The sequence below is a fragment of the Macaca nemestrina genome, chromosome 13 (genome assembly GCF_043159975.1).
Source record: "Macaca nemestrina isolate mMacNem1 chromosome 13, mMacNem.hap1, whole genome shotgun sequence".
In the NCBI taxonomy this organism is placed as follows: domain Eukaryota; kingdom Metazoa; phylum Chordata; class Mammalia; order Primates; family Cercopithecidae; genus Macaca; species Macaca nemestrina.
In genome coordinates this window covers 24,399,352-24,414,975 of record NC_092137.1, presented here as the reverse complement: position 1 = coordinate 24,414,975, position 15,624 = coordinate 24,399,352, and the positions used below count along the sequence as shown (strand labels likewise).

At 44.9% G+C, this 15,624-nt stretch overlaps 1 protein-coding gene and 1 long non-coding RNA gene across 2 annotated transcripts in view; one reads left to right on the top strand and one right to left on the bottom strand.

The window, feature by feature from the left end:
* Positions 1-15,624, top strand: part of LOC139357790 (WW domain-binding protein 11-like) — a 94,748-nt gene that overhangs the window by 56,196 nt on the left and 22,928 nt on the right. The window lies entirely within an intron of this gene.
* Positions 1-15,624, bottom strand: part of LOC105479815 (uncharacterized) — a 42,050-nt gene that overhangs the window by 16,407 nt on the left and 10,019 nt on the right. Inside the window, exon 3 of the long non-coding RNA XR_986086.3 lies at positions 13,925-14,068. This is a non-coding gene — a long non-coding RNA (uncharacterized lncRNA). The remainder of the gene's footprint in view (positions 1-13,924; positions 14,069-15,624) is intronic.

Genomic DNA, 15,624 nt, shown 5'->3' with positions numbered 1-15,624 from the left:
GCTTTCTTTCTGTTCGAAGAGCACATCCCCAAAGGAATTGTATGTGTCCCAGATTCAACACAGCTGTTAATTAGAGCTGAGAACACTTGGTTGACCCCTGCGTGGCTAATTGCTAGAATTGAGAAGCGTCTCTAAGGGCCTGCCATGATAACAACTGAAAATTGTACTGAGCCTCACCTAATGCTTCTGGATCCAGTTCAGGATGGAAAGCAATAGGCTCCCTGCGGTTCCTGGCACAGGAGAGACAGCTATGTGCTGAAGGAGCAGTATTAAGGATTCTCTTCAGTGATTAAAACACCCACATTTCACTTTGGATGTGCGACTTGAGGCAGTGTGCTCGGAAGGGCTGATGGGAGAGCTCCGAACTGTGCAATGGCGCAGGCGTGGCCTACTTCGGAGGGCTTCGGCTACTCCCCTAACATTGTGGTCTGATGCCAGCACCGCCACCACCTCGCCTCCAGTTCTGTGGGACGGAGTGTGAGACAACTCCTGTCGGGACTCTAGGCCAGCTTCTGAGGTGGGGCCTCAGGCAACCATTCTGTCACCTAGCCCTTAAAATGAGAAAAACGCTTAAAAATCACCCAGCTCCCTGCCGGGCCCACAAGGGTGGCATCACCTCCCTGCCCCATTTGCTCTGTGGACAGGGAGCAACAGTGGAAACAGCCAGAAACAGAAAGGTGGGCTGACAAGAGCTCAGTCTACGTGGGAAAGGAGAGGAGATGAGGAAAAGAGGCCTGAAAATGAACTCTGGAAGTCGGACAGACTGTCAGAGGGACAGTGGTCGGGGAGAAGAAAACGGGGACCGCAACACAGAGAGAGGAGGAGGCGTGAAGGATGGAAGAGGAATGGATGAGACCGGCCAAAGAGAGTGATAAGAGAAGTGGCTCTTCCTCCTGAGAGGAGGAGGCGTGAAGGATGGAAGAGGAATGGATGAGACCGGCCAAAGAGCATGATAGGAGAAGTGGCTCTTCCTCCTTTCTCCCCAGGTCCTGGGGAGAGAGAAGACAGCAGAACGGATGGTGAGTGTTTTAGCCTTCTCGGCCAGGAGGCCCAGAGCATACCCCAGATAGTTTAGTACTCTGGCCGACTCCACCCCCTAGGCCTGGCCTACAAGAGGTGACCTGGAGCCAGCAGTGTAAGGAGAGACTTGTGATCCCTTTTCCAGAGGAGGCTCAAACTATGGGTCCAATTCCAGGGATTAACAGCAACAGAAAAGCAACCCAGAGTCAGCCTTGCCCGAGGCCAGGTTGGGGAAAGACCCAAAGGAAGCTGGAGGAAAAGGAATCAACTTCACTCTCTCCTAGATCATAGACTGGCTGTCAAGGGTACCTTGCTCCAGGGACAGCTGGGAACCCCACAGATCTTGAGTCTCTAATTGAACCTTTCAGACCCTTTCTTCTAACAGACACTTCTCACTAACAAACATACACAGAGGGCCCTGGGAGGGTTCAGCCTATGTTGAGCAAGGGTAGGGGAAAAACAGAGACAGCAAGCGTGGCTGCTGTCTGCAGTCAATGGCTTGGATAAAAAAACAAATACAGGCTGGGCATAGTGGCTCATGCCTGTAATCCCAACGCTTTAGGAGGATTGCTTGAGCTGAGGAGTTTGAGACCTGTCTGGGCAACATAGCAAGATCCCGTCTGTACAAAATGCAAAATAAAAAAAAATTAGCCAGGCATGGTGGCATGCATCTGTAGTCCCAGCTACTCGGGAGGCTGAGGCAGGAGGATTGCTTGAGCCCAGGAGTTCGAGGCTACAGGACCCTAGGCTCATTCCACTGCACTCCAGCCTGGGTGACAGAGCAAGACTCTGTCTCTTAAATAAAAGTTGAACACACAAGAAATCACAGTGTACAACACAGAAGAGCATCAGACGATTAGCTAACTAGCGTAGTGTGGGCTCAGAGTCTGTAGGGACTGGAAGGTGGGCCAACGAGGGCTGGAGTAGTCAGGGAGACTTCACCGAGGAGGTAGGACTTGAGGATCAGTGAAGACTCCCAGGGTCTTCAAAGTCAGAAGTGCTTTACGTGGGTAAAATGACACAGCTGATCTCACTTGACTGGAAGGCTCATGGTAGAGAAAGATGAGAAGTCACGGTCCTTTACTGCCATAAAATGTACATGAAGTTTTATATTTTGAGACTTTTCATGTAAGTTTTCATAATTGCTCCTTACAACGCTTCTAATAAAACATTTTTATTTTCAGAATTAGAAAATAGCTTAGATTTTATACCATCCAGGCTCCCCATGCTACATTGAATAAAATGAATCCCAAAGGTCAAGGGAGTAACTCAAGGTTACACAGTTAACAAGAGCCAGGACCTTAAGTTAGGTCTTATTATTCTACTCAAACAGACTTTTCAAAATCTGGATAGATGCAGTTTTGTTTTCATTTATATGGAATTACTTTCTAAAATAGAGACCTACATGAAAAAGAGTAATTTTATATGTTTTGTTTCCCTACAATAAGAGAAATATATAATCTTCATAGAAAGCTTAGAAAACATAAACCAAAAAATTAAAATCATCCATAATCACAGCATCTAGTTCATAAGCTTTTTTTTATTAACAACAACAACAACAAAAAACAGAGATGGGGTCGTGCTATGTTGCCCAGGCTGGATTCAAACTCCTGGGGTGTGCTCAGCTTCCTGAGTAGCTGGGACTACAGGTGCACACCACTGCACCCAGCCCTAGGCTTTTTGAAAATCATTAAAAGTTTATATTATTTTCAGTTGATCCTTACATACAAGCAGCTTTATCAGGAGCAAATATCTCTGGTACCTTTAAAGAAGAGGCATTTCAGGCAGGACAATGTAGTAGGAAGGACATAGGTCTGGAAGCCAAAGAAAGATCTAGGATCAAGTTCTGTTTCAGTCATTACCAGCTGTGTGATCTTCCATAAGTCAGTGAACTTCCTTGGGTTTTGCTTCCTCTTTTGCAAAATGCTGGAGGTCCACTGATCCACTTAGATGTCTGTTCTGAGTCTGGACTTCAAAAATCAAGCATTGTAAACTTGGAACAGTTTGGGGCCAGGTGTGGTGGCTCACGCCTGTAATCCTAGCACTTTGGGAGGTCAAGGTGGGTGGATCACCTGAGGTCAGGAGTTCGAGACCAGCCTGGCCAATGTGGCGAAAACCTGTCTCTACTAAAAATACAAAAATTAGCTAGACGCACGTCCTGTTGGCGCATGCCTGTAATTCTAGCTATTCAGGAGGCTGAGGCAGGAGAATCGCTTGAATCCGGAAGGTGGAGGTTGTAGTGAGCCAATATTGAGCCATTGCACTGCAGCCTAGGCAACAAGAGCGAAACTCCATCTCAAAAAAAGAAAAAAAAAACAACTTGGAACAGTTAATTAAAACAAAACAAAACAATATGTGATGTTTTTAAAGGAATGTAACAGCATGTTAAAATAGGGCTTTTCCTTTCTCAGAGTTTTGGCTGAGGCTCCAAAGCTGAGAACAATAGCTTTCAGTCCCCCCTCCACGTCCTAAGTGAGGTACAAGACTGTCTAGGCAGGACTTGCAAAGCGAGTGGCCTTGTGCCAGTTCTGCCATGGTTAGACCTTTACCCATCTCCAGGCTTTCTAAGAGAAGGGACAGAGAGGCTGTCTTCTGATATCAATGGAAAAAATTCTTCAGTGGAAGGCTGGTGGGTGGCAGTAGAGCAAAGCCAGGGGACCCAGAAGGAACAAGCCACACGTGCAGAAATCATGGGGAAATTTGTGCCAGGTGGACATGAGGAAGAAAGCTGGACTTGAGTCATCTTACAGACCCTATCTAAGAGGACCTTCTGGATGATTCCAACATAAGAAACACTATGCAGGACGGTCAACTGGAATTCAAGTCATAAAGGGAAGAATGGAAGAGCCTAGCTGAAATAGGCAGTGTCCAAGCCAAGGGAATGCTTAGCAGGAGGGTCAAAGGAGGAAGGATCTCTAAACAAATTCTTAAAAGCACCTCACTAGAGAAATACCCATTAGATCTGCTACTCACCGAGGGTGCTGTGATTACAGAGCCACCAAAGGCCTCTGTTTCTTTAATCCCCTCTCTCCTGGGCCCAGCTAATGCAAGAGGAGGTGAAACAAAGAGAAGAAAATGACTGGAACCCACTTCTTCCCTGTATGCTTACAAGCCTAAGTTTGCTCACACTAGTGACAGGGAGAACTTTAATTTGGATAAGAAATTAAAATGTTGATATTAGATTGGACTGAACTGTTCAATACCTGACGATAAACAGAAAACCATGGGTAGGGGCTGGGTGCCATGTCTCACGCCTGTAATCCCAGCACTTTGGGAGGCCGAGGTGGGCAGATCACTTGGGCCACGGAGTTAAAGACCAGCCTGGGTAAAATGAGGAAACCCTGTCTTTACGAAAAACTACAAAAATTAGCTGAGTGTGGTGGTGCACACCTGTGGTCCCAGCTACTTGGGAGGTTGAGGTGAGAGGCTCAGCTGAGCCCAGAAGGTCAAGGCTACAGTGAGCTGTGATTGCATGACAGAGCAAGACCCTGTCTCAAAAGAAAAAGAAAAAATCATGGATGGGTAGGGAAGAAAGATTTGAGAGAGGAGGGACAGTCTTTCTCAATCCATTTTGTGCTACTATAACAGAATACCTGACACTGAGTAATTAATAAGAGCAGAGATTTATTTCTTACAGTTCTGGAGGCTACTGAGTCCAAGGGGCCCACATTGATCAAGTTTCTTTCTTTCTTTCTTTCTTTCTTTCTTTCTTTCTTTCTTTCTTTCTTTCTTTCTTTCTTTCTTTCTTTCTTTCTTTCTTTCCTTTCTTTCTTTTTCTTTCTTTCCTTCCTTCCTTCCTTTCTCTTTTTCTTTCTTTCTTTCTTTCTTTCTTTCTTTCTTTCTTTCTTTCTTTCTTTCTTTCTTTCTTTCTTTCTTTCCTTCCTTCCTTCCTTCCTTCCTTCCTTCCTTCCTTGCTTCCTTCCTTCTTTCTTTCTTTCTTTCTTTTCTCTTCCTTTTTTTTTTTTTGACACAATCTCACTCTGTCACCCAGGCTGGAGTGCAGTGACATGATCTGCAGTTCTCCAGGCTCAGTCGAGTAGCTGGGATTACAGGCGCCCGCCACCGCACCTGGCTAAGTTTTGTATTTTTAGTAGAGATGGGGTTTCACCATATTGGTCAGGCTGGTCTTGAACTCCTGACCTCGTGATCCACCCACCTCGGCCTCCCAAAGTGCTGGGATTACAGGCGTGAGCCACTGTACCTGGCCTCTTTCTTTCTTTCTTTTTTTTTTTTTTTGAGACAGGGTCTTGCTCTGTTGCCCAGGCACCATGTGCAGTGGTGCAGTAATGACTCACTGTGGCTTTGACCTCCCGGGCTCAAGTAGTTCTTCCACCTCAGCCTCCAGAGTAGCTCGGACTACAAGCACATGCCACCACAATCAGCTAATTTCTTTATTTTTTGTAGAGATGAGGTCTCACTATTGCACCACACTCAGCTAATTTTTTTATTTTTTGTAGAGATGAGATCTCAATATTGTTGCCCAAGCTGCTCTCAAACTCCAGGGCTAAGAGATCCTCCTGCCTCATCCTTCCCAAGTGCTGGGATTACAGGCATGAAGCAACACATCCGGCCTAGCAAGGACCTTCTTGCTGCATCATCCCATGACAAAAGGTGGAAGGCAAGACGGCATGGACCCATGCATGCACATGAAAGAGAGGAAGAGAGGGAAGGAGAGAGAGAGGGAAGGAGGGAGAGAGGAGAGGGGGGAAGGAGGGAGAGAGGAGAGGGGAGAAGGAGACAATGAGGGGAGGGGAGAGGGCTGAAATCATCCCTGTATCAGGAACACCTCTGGCAGTAACGAACCCACTTCCTCAGTAATGACCTTAATCCATCCATGAAAACAGAGCGCTCATGACCTAATCACGGCTTCAAGATCCCACCTCTCAACACCATTGCATTGGGGATTAAATTTCCACCATGTGAATTTCGGGGGACACATTCAAACCACAGCTCAGTTATAAGATAGGACAAGTGCTTTCTGTTTGAGCCATCCCAAATCCGTCCTGTTTCATGTACTGGTTACAGGGGAATAACTTTGGGGAGGTGGGGAAGGATTGATTGCAAACGGGAGAGACTGGCGTCTATTGTCTAGATATTAGACAATGAGGCACTGTGGGCTGAGGCTATTTCTGAGGTAAACCTGGCAAGAATTAATGACTGCTTAGATGTGGAAGGGAAGAACGGTGGATGACTCATGTCAGCTTCTAAAGTTTCTAGCCTGAGAGTCTGAAAGATGGGGACTTGATGGATAGCAATGCTACATTCTACAGCTGAATATGTGTTCTATAGAGACCACACACTTAGGTCAACGATGCTGCGTTTTTGGAACTCTTCAACTGAGTTTCTTTGGAGCCAATGGCTTCTGAGCCAATTCATGAGTCATATAAAAGAATCAATCTCATTACTTTTCTTCAGTTTTTCATTTAGTCCATCACTTAGCAAGCTTTCGTTAAGTGTTCCTTATACATTATGATGCATTGTGTTAGTCATTGCAGAGAAAAATCAGCAGGACATGGGGTCAGTCCTCAAGGAGCTCAGCCTACTCCAGTAAAATATTGGGGTAACCATGGTTTTTGTGGCCTTATCCCCCTTTAACTTCTTTATGTCACTGTTCTTCATGTAAAAAAGAGCAGAGTATCATGTACATTGGGTATAGACCATCTTAAGTCCATGACCTTATCACGTTTTGTCTGAGTTATGTCAGGTCCTGCAGAACTTAGGTTGTTATGACAACATGGCACAGAAACTTGATCTCTGTCCAAATTTGTACTTTCTAAATGTAAGCAGACCCTCAAAATCAGTCTAAAAATCACTGGCACAAAATGTACCCACACAGGCCCCTGCAAATGTGTTCTCTCTGCTTGTCTCTCACTATACTTGTAATGCACACACACACACACACACACACACACACACTTACAAAAACACACTCACTCATACCAATCCGATTCCGTTCACTCTGGTAACAACATATATCTAGTATTAAGAATACCAAAGTTTTATGCTAAATCCTCTAGGGAATATGAAAAATTGAAAACATAGTTCTTTCTTTCCAGAGGCCCACAACTTAGTAGGAAAAACAGATACATTTATAAATAGGGATATGTAGGCCGGGCGCAGCGGCTCATGCCTGTAATCCCAGCACTTTGGGAGGCACTTTGGGAGGCACTTTGGGAGGCCAGCACTTTGGGAGGCCGAGGCGGGCGGATCATGAGGTCAGGAGATTGAGACCATCCTGGCTAACACAGTGAAAGCCCGTCTCTACTAAAAATACAAAAAATTAGCTGAGCGTGGTGGCACGCTCCTGTAGTGCTATCTTCTTGGGAGGCTGAGGCAGGAGAATCCCTTGAACCTGGGAGGAGGAGATTGCAGTGAGCCGAGATCATGCCACTGCACTCCAGCCTGGGTGACAGAGTGAGACTCTGTCTCAATAAATAAATAAATATGTAGGCCGGGCGCGGTGGCTCAAGCCTGTAATCCCAGCACTTTGGGAGGCCGAGACGGGCGAATCACAAGGTCAGGAGATCGAGACCATCCTGGCTAACACGGTGAAACCCCGTCTCTACCAAAAAATACAAAAAACTAGCCGGGCGAGGTGGTGGGCGCCTGTAGTCCCAGCTACTCGGGAGGCTGAGGCAGGAGAATGGCGTCAACCCGGGAGGCGGAGCTTGCAGTGAGCTGAGATCCGGCCACTGCACTCCAGCCTGGACGACAGAGCCAGACTCCGTCTCAAAAAAAAATAAATAAAATAAAAAATAAATAAATAAATAAATGTGATGCAAAGTAAGCAATGAAGTGATGTAATAAAAGAATAAGCCAATTAACAAAGGAGAAAATCTACAATAAACTCTTAAATACTTAAGTTGCTAATTTTTTGGACCTCAGGGGCAGAGATCTGAGTTCATCGTACTCCAGTGTGTTCAACAAACATTCTCATAGCACCTATTATGTGGCAGGCACCTTTCTTGGCCATGAGAATATGTGAGGGTTGTTGTTTTTTTTTTTTAAGAGGTAGAGTTTCATTCGGTTGCCCAGGCTGGAATGCAATGGCATGATCTTGGCTCACTCCAACCTCAGGTGATTCTCCTGCCTCAGCCTCCTGAGTAGTTGGGAATACAGGCACGTGCCACCATGCCCACTTAATTTTGTAGTTTTTTTAGTAGACATGGGGTCTCACCATATTGCCAGGCTGGTCTTAAACTCCTCGTCTCAAGTCATCCGCATGCCTCGGCCTCCCAAAGTGCTGGGATTACAGGCGTGAGCCACCGTGCCCCGTGAGAATATGTGACTTTCATTTAAATTGGGGATATAGTCATTAAACAAGCAAATATCTGATAGTGGTGGCAGTGGAAAAATTAAAAGCAGGATGGTGAGATAGCAAGTCCGTGGACAGTTCTTTGGTTTGGGTGGTCAGAGAAAGCTTCTCGAAGGAAGTGACATTTAAGTAAGACCTGTGCAACAGAAAGGAGCCCACCTTGAGAAAGAAGGCCAGAAGGATGAGCATCTCAGACAAATGGAACAGTTACCCCCAGCAAGAATGCACTGTGTGTGCTGGAGAAACTAAAAGAAGCCAGGAGTGCCTGGAACACTGTGGGCTAAATGGGGAGAGTAGGATAAGATGAGATTGGCTAGGTGGGCAGTGATCAGGTAACGTAAGACTAGATTTGAAATATAAAGTTTGACCGGTCCTTAAGCACGTTGTACACACACACTCACACAATGTGAACATGCATACACACACACACACACACACACACACACACACAATTTTGGAACACACAGTTCCAAAAATGTTTCAAGCTTTGGCAGAACTGGTGGAATCTATGACTGCTTTGGAAGAAATAACATTCATTTGGATCAAGCTTAAAAACTCATTACTTTATATCCACATCTAATACTTAATTTGACTAGGAAAATATAAAGAACAAAAGGATATTTGCAAACCGTACATAAGTTCTAAGTTTTATCGATGGTATCACTCAACAGAGTGTCAGAAAAGTCATGGCCAGGGACTCCCAGAGAACAGTTTAAAAACAAGAAATCCGGTGATAGCAAGCAGAAGGGGTGAAGCGATTCCCACTCTGAAGGGGTGAGGAATGACAGTTTTTGCTGTGCTTCTCATTAAGCTGGAGGTGTTTGTTTGCCACATTCTCGTCACTGGTTCTGGACAAGAGGCCCCTCTCGTATTTTATATTGCCATTTCCTCAATCTTCACTTCCATAGGCATCCTCTCTAGTATGTTTGGGGTATGTCCTCAGAGACAGTTATTTATGTTTGATAGCTATGTGGGTTATGTTCCATGAATGTGATTTTAACCAGCCAACGTGATATTGTTCTATTTCTCATTTATTCACGCCGTACTATGAATTATAGTTCATCCATGTTGCTCCGTGTATCTCTAATTCATCACTTCTAATTGCTACAGAGTGTTTTGTGATAAGGACCCTTCATATTTTAGTTATTCATTTCCCTAGAGATGGATACTAGCTTGACGCACACATTTTTTTGTTTTTGGAGATGGAGTCTTACTCTGTCGCCCAGGCTGGAGTGCAGTGGTGCAATCTCGGCTCACTGCAACCTCTGCCTCCCGGTTTCAAGTGATTCTCTTGCCTCAGCCTCCCGAGTAGCTGGGACTACAGGTGTGCACCACCACACCCAGCTAATTTTTGTATTTTTAGTAGAGATGGGGTTTCACCTTGTTAGCCAGGCTGGTCTCAAACTCCTGGCCTCAAGTGATCCACTTGCCTCGGCCTCCCAGAGTGCTGGGATTACAGGCATGAGCCACCATGCCTGCTGACACACACTCTTTACGTGCAATGAACATCCTCATAAAGGTGAACTTTTGGGTCTGAAGTGAGCTTCTTTTGGGGGTTGCAGGGCCAAAAAGGCTCCTGTCACTCAGCTTCTCTGGGGAAGGTTGGATTGCTGTCCCGAATGAATGCACTAGTCCATGTGCCCACTATATTTTTGCAAATGACTTCTACAGAATACAGAGTCTTGGGGACATTTGGTGGCATATTCAAGATCAAACATTTACAAGTCTCAGAATCAAGATCCAAGTCTTCCCCTTCAGTCTACAGCTTTTTCCATTGGGAAAATGCCTTTCTGAGGAAGCTGACACTTACCTACACGGATGTTCATAAACACAGACGCAAAGTTTAGTTGAATTACTCTTTAAGATGTATAATTATCCTTCTCTGCCCTCATTCCATGACGCTTGATTGAAATGCAGCTACAGGAGACACTAGTTTTTTTTTTCTTTGCGAGGTCAAGGTTTTATTCCCTTTCATCACGAAATCACCTGTTCTAAGCAAGTATGTGCTAAAGATAAGTTACTTCCTTTCCATGAAGGAACTTACCATCTAATTTCCTTTCATAGCACAGTCAACATTAATACAGATAGCAGATTTTGTAAAATTATCCTGTAGTTCTGTTTTCTTGCATCTGCATCCCATCACTTCAGAATCCTTCAAAATTGACAGCTTTACCTGGTTCCTGTTCTCCATTTCCAGAGACTACAAACTCCCTCAAACTTCAGGTCCCTAATATCAGTCATTTAGGAAGATATTTTTGAGGCTGGTGGACACTGCCCAATGTGTATGTAGCATAGTGAGTTTATTGAGGGCACAGTGCTTTCTGAGCAGGTATGACAGAACCAAAAACTGAATCCATTTTAGCTACAGTTGGTTGTGCCCTTGGGTTTGAAATAATTACTTTCCTAGACATGTGATTCCCAGATGAAAGCCATGCTGTGATTTGATTTTTTTAAATGCAAAAAAAAAAAAAAAAAAAAAATTCTGTAGCAGAAAATTCATCACCAACATGTTGAGGAATTTGATGACTAAAAATAATCTCTCCACAGAGTGCATTAACGTGGTGTGCAGATTTGGGAAAAGGATGAACCCACTGGGGAGTCTGTATGATTACACCTGTAATCCCAGCACTTTGGGAGGCCAAGGCAGGTGGATCATGAGGTCAGGAGTTCAAGACCAGCCTGGCCAGCATAGTGGAACCCTGTCTCTACTAAAAAGACAAAAAATTAGCCAGACGTGGCAGCGGGCACCTGTAATCCTAGCTATTTGGGAGGCTGAGGCAGAAGAATCACTTGAACCCAGGAGGCAGAGGTTACAGTGAGCCAAGATCACACCACTGCACTCCAGCCTGGATGACAGAGCGAGACTCCATCTCAAAAACAAAGAAGAAAGGGAATGACATCAACAATGAACTGGGGCAGCTTTTGTCTTGCTTAGCATCAAAAGGCTGTCCCACATGACAAACAATATTGGAATCAATTAAATAACAGATGATTACAAATATTATGGATACTAGCCCTCGAATCAAATTAACTCCCTAAAGGCAAGTTACAAGTCAGGGAGAGCTCAACACAAGATATTCTCAGCATCTTTTGATTCTGTGTTAGAATCTGGACTTGACAGTCAACTCCATACACAATTAGGTGGCGCCCACTCTTCCTTCTCAGAAAATGGTTCTCCTTGTTCCTGGGGGAAAAAAACCACGTAGTTGTTTCAAAAGTAGAAAAGCATTAAAGCCAGGAACTGTCATGGGGCAGGTGGATAGCATGAGTAATGCTAGGTGAAGGTTGAAAACACTGACATATTTAAACACTGAGTCTCTAAGCCCAAGGCCATTCATTATTAAGGCTCTAGGGACTTGGGACCAAATTTAGTCTGCATTACTGGTTTTTGCTTCTGTTTTTGTATTAGCTCCAATGTGTGGGGTTTTGACATTGGTTTTTCTGTGTCCTGGGACAGGCATGAAGTCTCTAGTTAGCCCTACTTCCCCCACTCCCTGTTGCCTTATATCCCCATATGTTGGTTAATTTTAGGTGCCATCTTGGGTGGGCCATGGTGCTCAGATATTTTGTCAAACATTATTCTGGATGTTTTATGCGCAGGTGTTTTTGAATGAGATTAACATTTAAATCTGTGAACTTTGGCCAGGCACGGTGACTCACGCCTGTAATCCCAGCACTTTTGGAGGCCAAGGCAGGCAGATCCCTCGAGGTCAGGATTTCGAGACCAGGCTGGCCAACATGGTGAAACGCTGTCTCTACTAATAATGCAAAAATTAGCTGCACGTGGTGGCAGACACCTGTAATCCCAGCTACCCGGGAGGTTGAGGCATAATTGCTTGAATCTGGGAGGCGGAGGTTGCAGTGAGCCAAGGTTGTGCCACTGCACTCCAGCCTGGGGAACAGAGTGAGACTCCATCTCAAAAAGAGAGAGAGAGAGAGAGAGAGAGAGAGAGAGAGAGAGAGAGAGAGAGAGAGAAGGCAGGAAACGACCAGAGAGAGTGAAAGAAGAGATGCAAAGGCTTCCATCCCATTGATCTTTCTCTTCATTGTCTAGCTCAGCACCGTCCAATAGAAATAGGATGCAAGCCATATATATAATTTTTAATTCCCTAATATCACATTAAAAAGGTATAAAAAGAATAGATAAAATTAATGTTAACAATGCATTTTATTAATGTGTTTTATTTAACCTAATATATTGAAAATATTGTCATTTCAACACACGGCACCAGCCACATTTCAAGTACCCAATAGCTGCACATAGGTAGTGGGGACCGTACGAAGAGCACAGCTCAGTATCCCAGAACTCACTTCCTACAGCCCCCAGGGCCTCCCAGCACGCTGCTCTCTGATCACAGATTCCAATCACATTTCCCCCCATGATCCAGGGTTTCCCTGCCATACACACTCAACTCTCCCAACCAGATAGGAGAAATTTCACTTGCTTTTTTCATCTTATTTTTCCTCTGGCTCTAAACCAATATCTGACCTTCGGCAATGTGCTTCATTTCACCTGCTCTGGCGAGAGGTAGTGAGATTTTGTTTCCTCTTTCCCTGTTTCATCTTTGTATATCTGGCATTTGGCATACAGCCTGGCACATGTCACTGCCACACAGGTGGGGGGCTTTGGGGCATTTAAATAGGAGGGAGGTTTGGAAGACCCGGTGAGGATAAAATCATGAAGATCAGGCTGTCTATACCAGGTGCCTTGATGAGCTATATCTTCACTTTTGGGATAAGTGTTCAAAGCCTTCAGGTTTCCCCCCTTGAGCTGACTTCCCGTAGGCAATGGTCAGGCCAGCTGTATGGCACAGAGCCTCCCACACCGCCAGACTCAGCAATGTCTGGGAAACCCAACTGAAGTGACTTCAGGCAGAAGAGACTAGCCAATTGTGGGGCCTGGGCTGAGACTCGGGCAGGAATACCTACTGGAAATTGGCCTGGGGAGGGAGCCACGCGGTTCTCTTGAGTGAAGAGTGTTTTGTGCAGCCGGGGATGCGTTTCTGCAGTTGGAGGAGCAGCTCGCAGCTTACAGGGAGTATCATCCTGGATATGGCCGTGGCAGCAGCCATCTCACCAGGCCAGTTCCACACTATGGTTCTGAGGGTTGTTATTGGAAGCTCAGCCGAGAGCCTGTTCTTCCAGCCCTTCCAATGCTTATATGAGCTACTTAATAAATTCCTTTCTGCCTAAGCTAGTTAGCATAAACTTTATTGTTGAAACCAAGAATCTGACCCAATGTAATTAATTATAGTATCAGTCTTAGGGTTTTTCTTTATACTGTTAAGTGCATTTATATCTCTGTTATCTGAGGCAAGGCTGTGGGGAAATGGGCATGCAACAGGAATATAAATTGGTAAAACTTCTAGAAGGGCATGATGGTAGTATTTATTTAAATTATAAAGGTGCTTACCCTTTTAACCAGTATTCCAATTATAGGCATTTGTTCTGCAGATACACTTGCATACATAGAAGCTGAGTTATGTACAGTTGCAGCATTGTGTGTGAGAACAAAATATTTTAAATCACCTGAAAGCAACAAGAAGAATAAGAAACTTTATCTTGATGAAATGACTAAACTGCTTTTACCTGGAACTTTAATATATATGAAGGAAGGCTGTCTTCTATGGTGATAATCCAATTAGGGTAAGAAGGAGAACCAAATCAATAGCTAGAGTGCAGAGTGCAGGCAGAGCTGGCAGGACTCAAACTGCTCCAACACGAGTGGATACTCTGGAAGGCAAAACCAAAATATCTGGCTTAGAACAAGCTTTTGTGCAGGCCAGTTATTGAGGCTCCGTTGGAACCCATTTGAGACCACAAAGGGGCAGGGGCAGCAGGGTGAGGAAAGAATCTTGGCACAGTGACACAGGGTGGAGGGACAGCTATCAGTCATAAGCAGCCCTGCAGATATAGCCTTTCTCTCTGTAGAGGAGCAAAGGGTAGGCCAGCTCACACAAGCACACAGATGAATCCCTGCTGGGATCATGGGGGCTCAGGTAGGGGTTTGCCACTCTGCTGTGGTGCCTTCCCACAGCAAAGAGGATGTCTAGGCCGCAGGGGCTCTAGGAGACACTATTCATGTTGTATTCCACGTCAATGGCGCCCCCTGGAGAGAAGACAATTTGGATGTTGTCCATTGGAAATAGTGTGTGTCAACCCTGCAGGGAGAGTACCCTCATTCAAAGGTGAGAAGTAACTAAAAGAGAAACAGCACACAAATCTTTAGGAAGATACAAGAAGGAGAAAGGAGGAAATCAATAGGGAAACAATTGGCAGGTAAAGAAAACAGAAACATCTTGCCTCAAAACTGGTGAAAATCATGACCAAGTACAGTAGTCCCCTGCCCTTATCCACAGAGGATACGTTCCAAGACCCCCAGTGGATGCCCAAAACCACATTTAGTACCAAACCCTATATACTATGTTTTTTTATACTACGTTTTTTTCCTATATGTGCTTTTTTTCTTTTTCTTTTCTTTTTTTTTTTTTTTTTTATGAGACAGAGTCTTGCTTTGTTGCCCAGGCTGGAGTGCAGTGGCGTGAACTCTGCTCACTGTAACCTCCACCTCCTGGGTTCAAGCCATTCTCCTGCCTCAGCCTCCTGAGTGGCTGGGACTATAGGCATGAGCCACCATGCCCGGCTAATTTTTGTATTTTTAGTAGAGAGGGGGTTTCACCATGTTGGCCAGGCTGGTCTTAAACACCTGGGTTCAAGTGATCCGCTCACCTCGGCCTCCCAAAATGCTGGGATTACAGGTGTGAGCCACTATGCCTGGCCCCCGTATATGTGCATATCTATTTGATAAAGTTTAATTTCTAAATTAGGTACAGTAAGGCTGGGTTCAGTGGCTCATACCTGTAATCCCAGCACTTTGGGAGGTTGAGGCGGGAGGGTCACTTGAGCTCAGGAGTTCCAGACCAGCCTGGGCCACACAGCGAAACTGTCTCTACAAAAAGTAATATTAGCCAGCATTGTGGTGCATGTCTGTAGTCCCAGCTGCTTGGGAGGCTGAGGTGGGAGAATCATCTGAGTCCAGGAGGTTGAGGCTGCAGTAACCCATGATCAAGCCTCTGCACTCCAACCTGGGTGATAGAATAAAAACCCATCTCAAAAAATAATTATCATCATAAAAATTAGGCACAGTAAGAGATTAATGACAACTACTAACAAAATAGGACAAATTAAATAATGTAATATAATAAAACTTATGTGAATATGATTTCTCTCTCTGTACTGCACCTAGTTTTGGACCTTGGTAACTGAAATTGAGAAAAGAAAACTGTGAG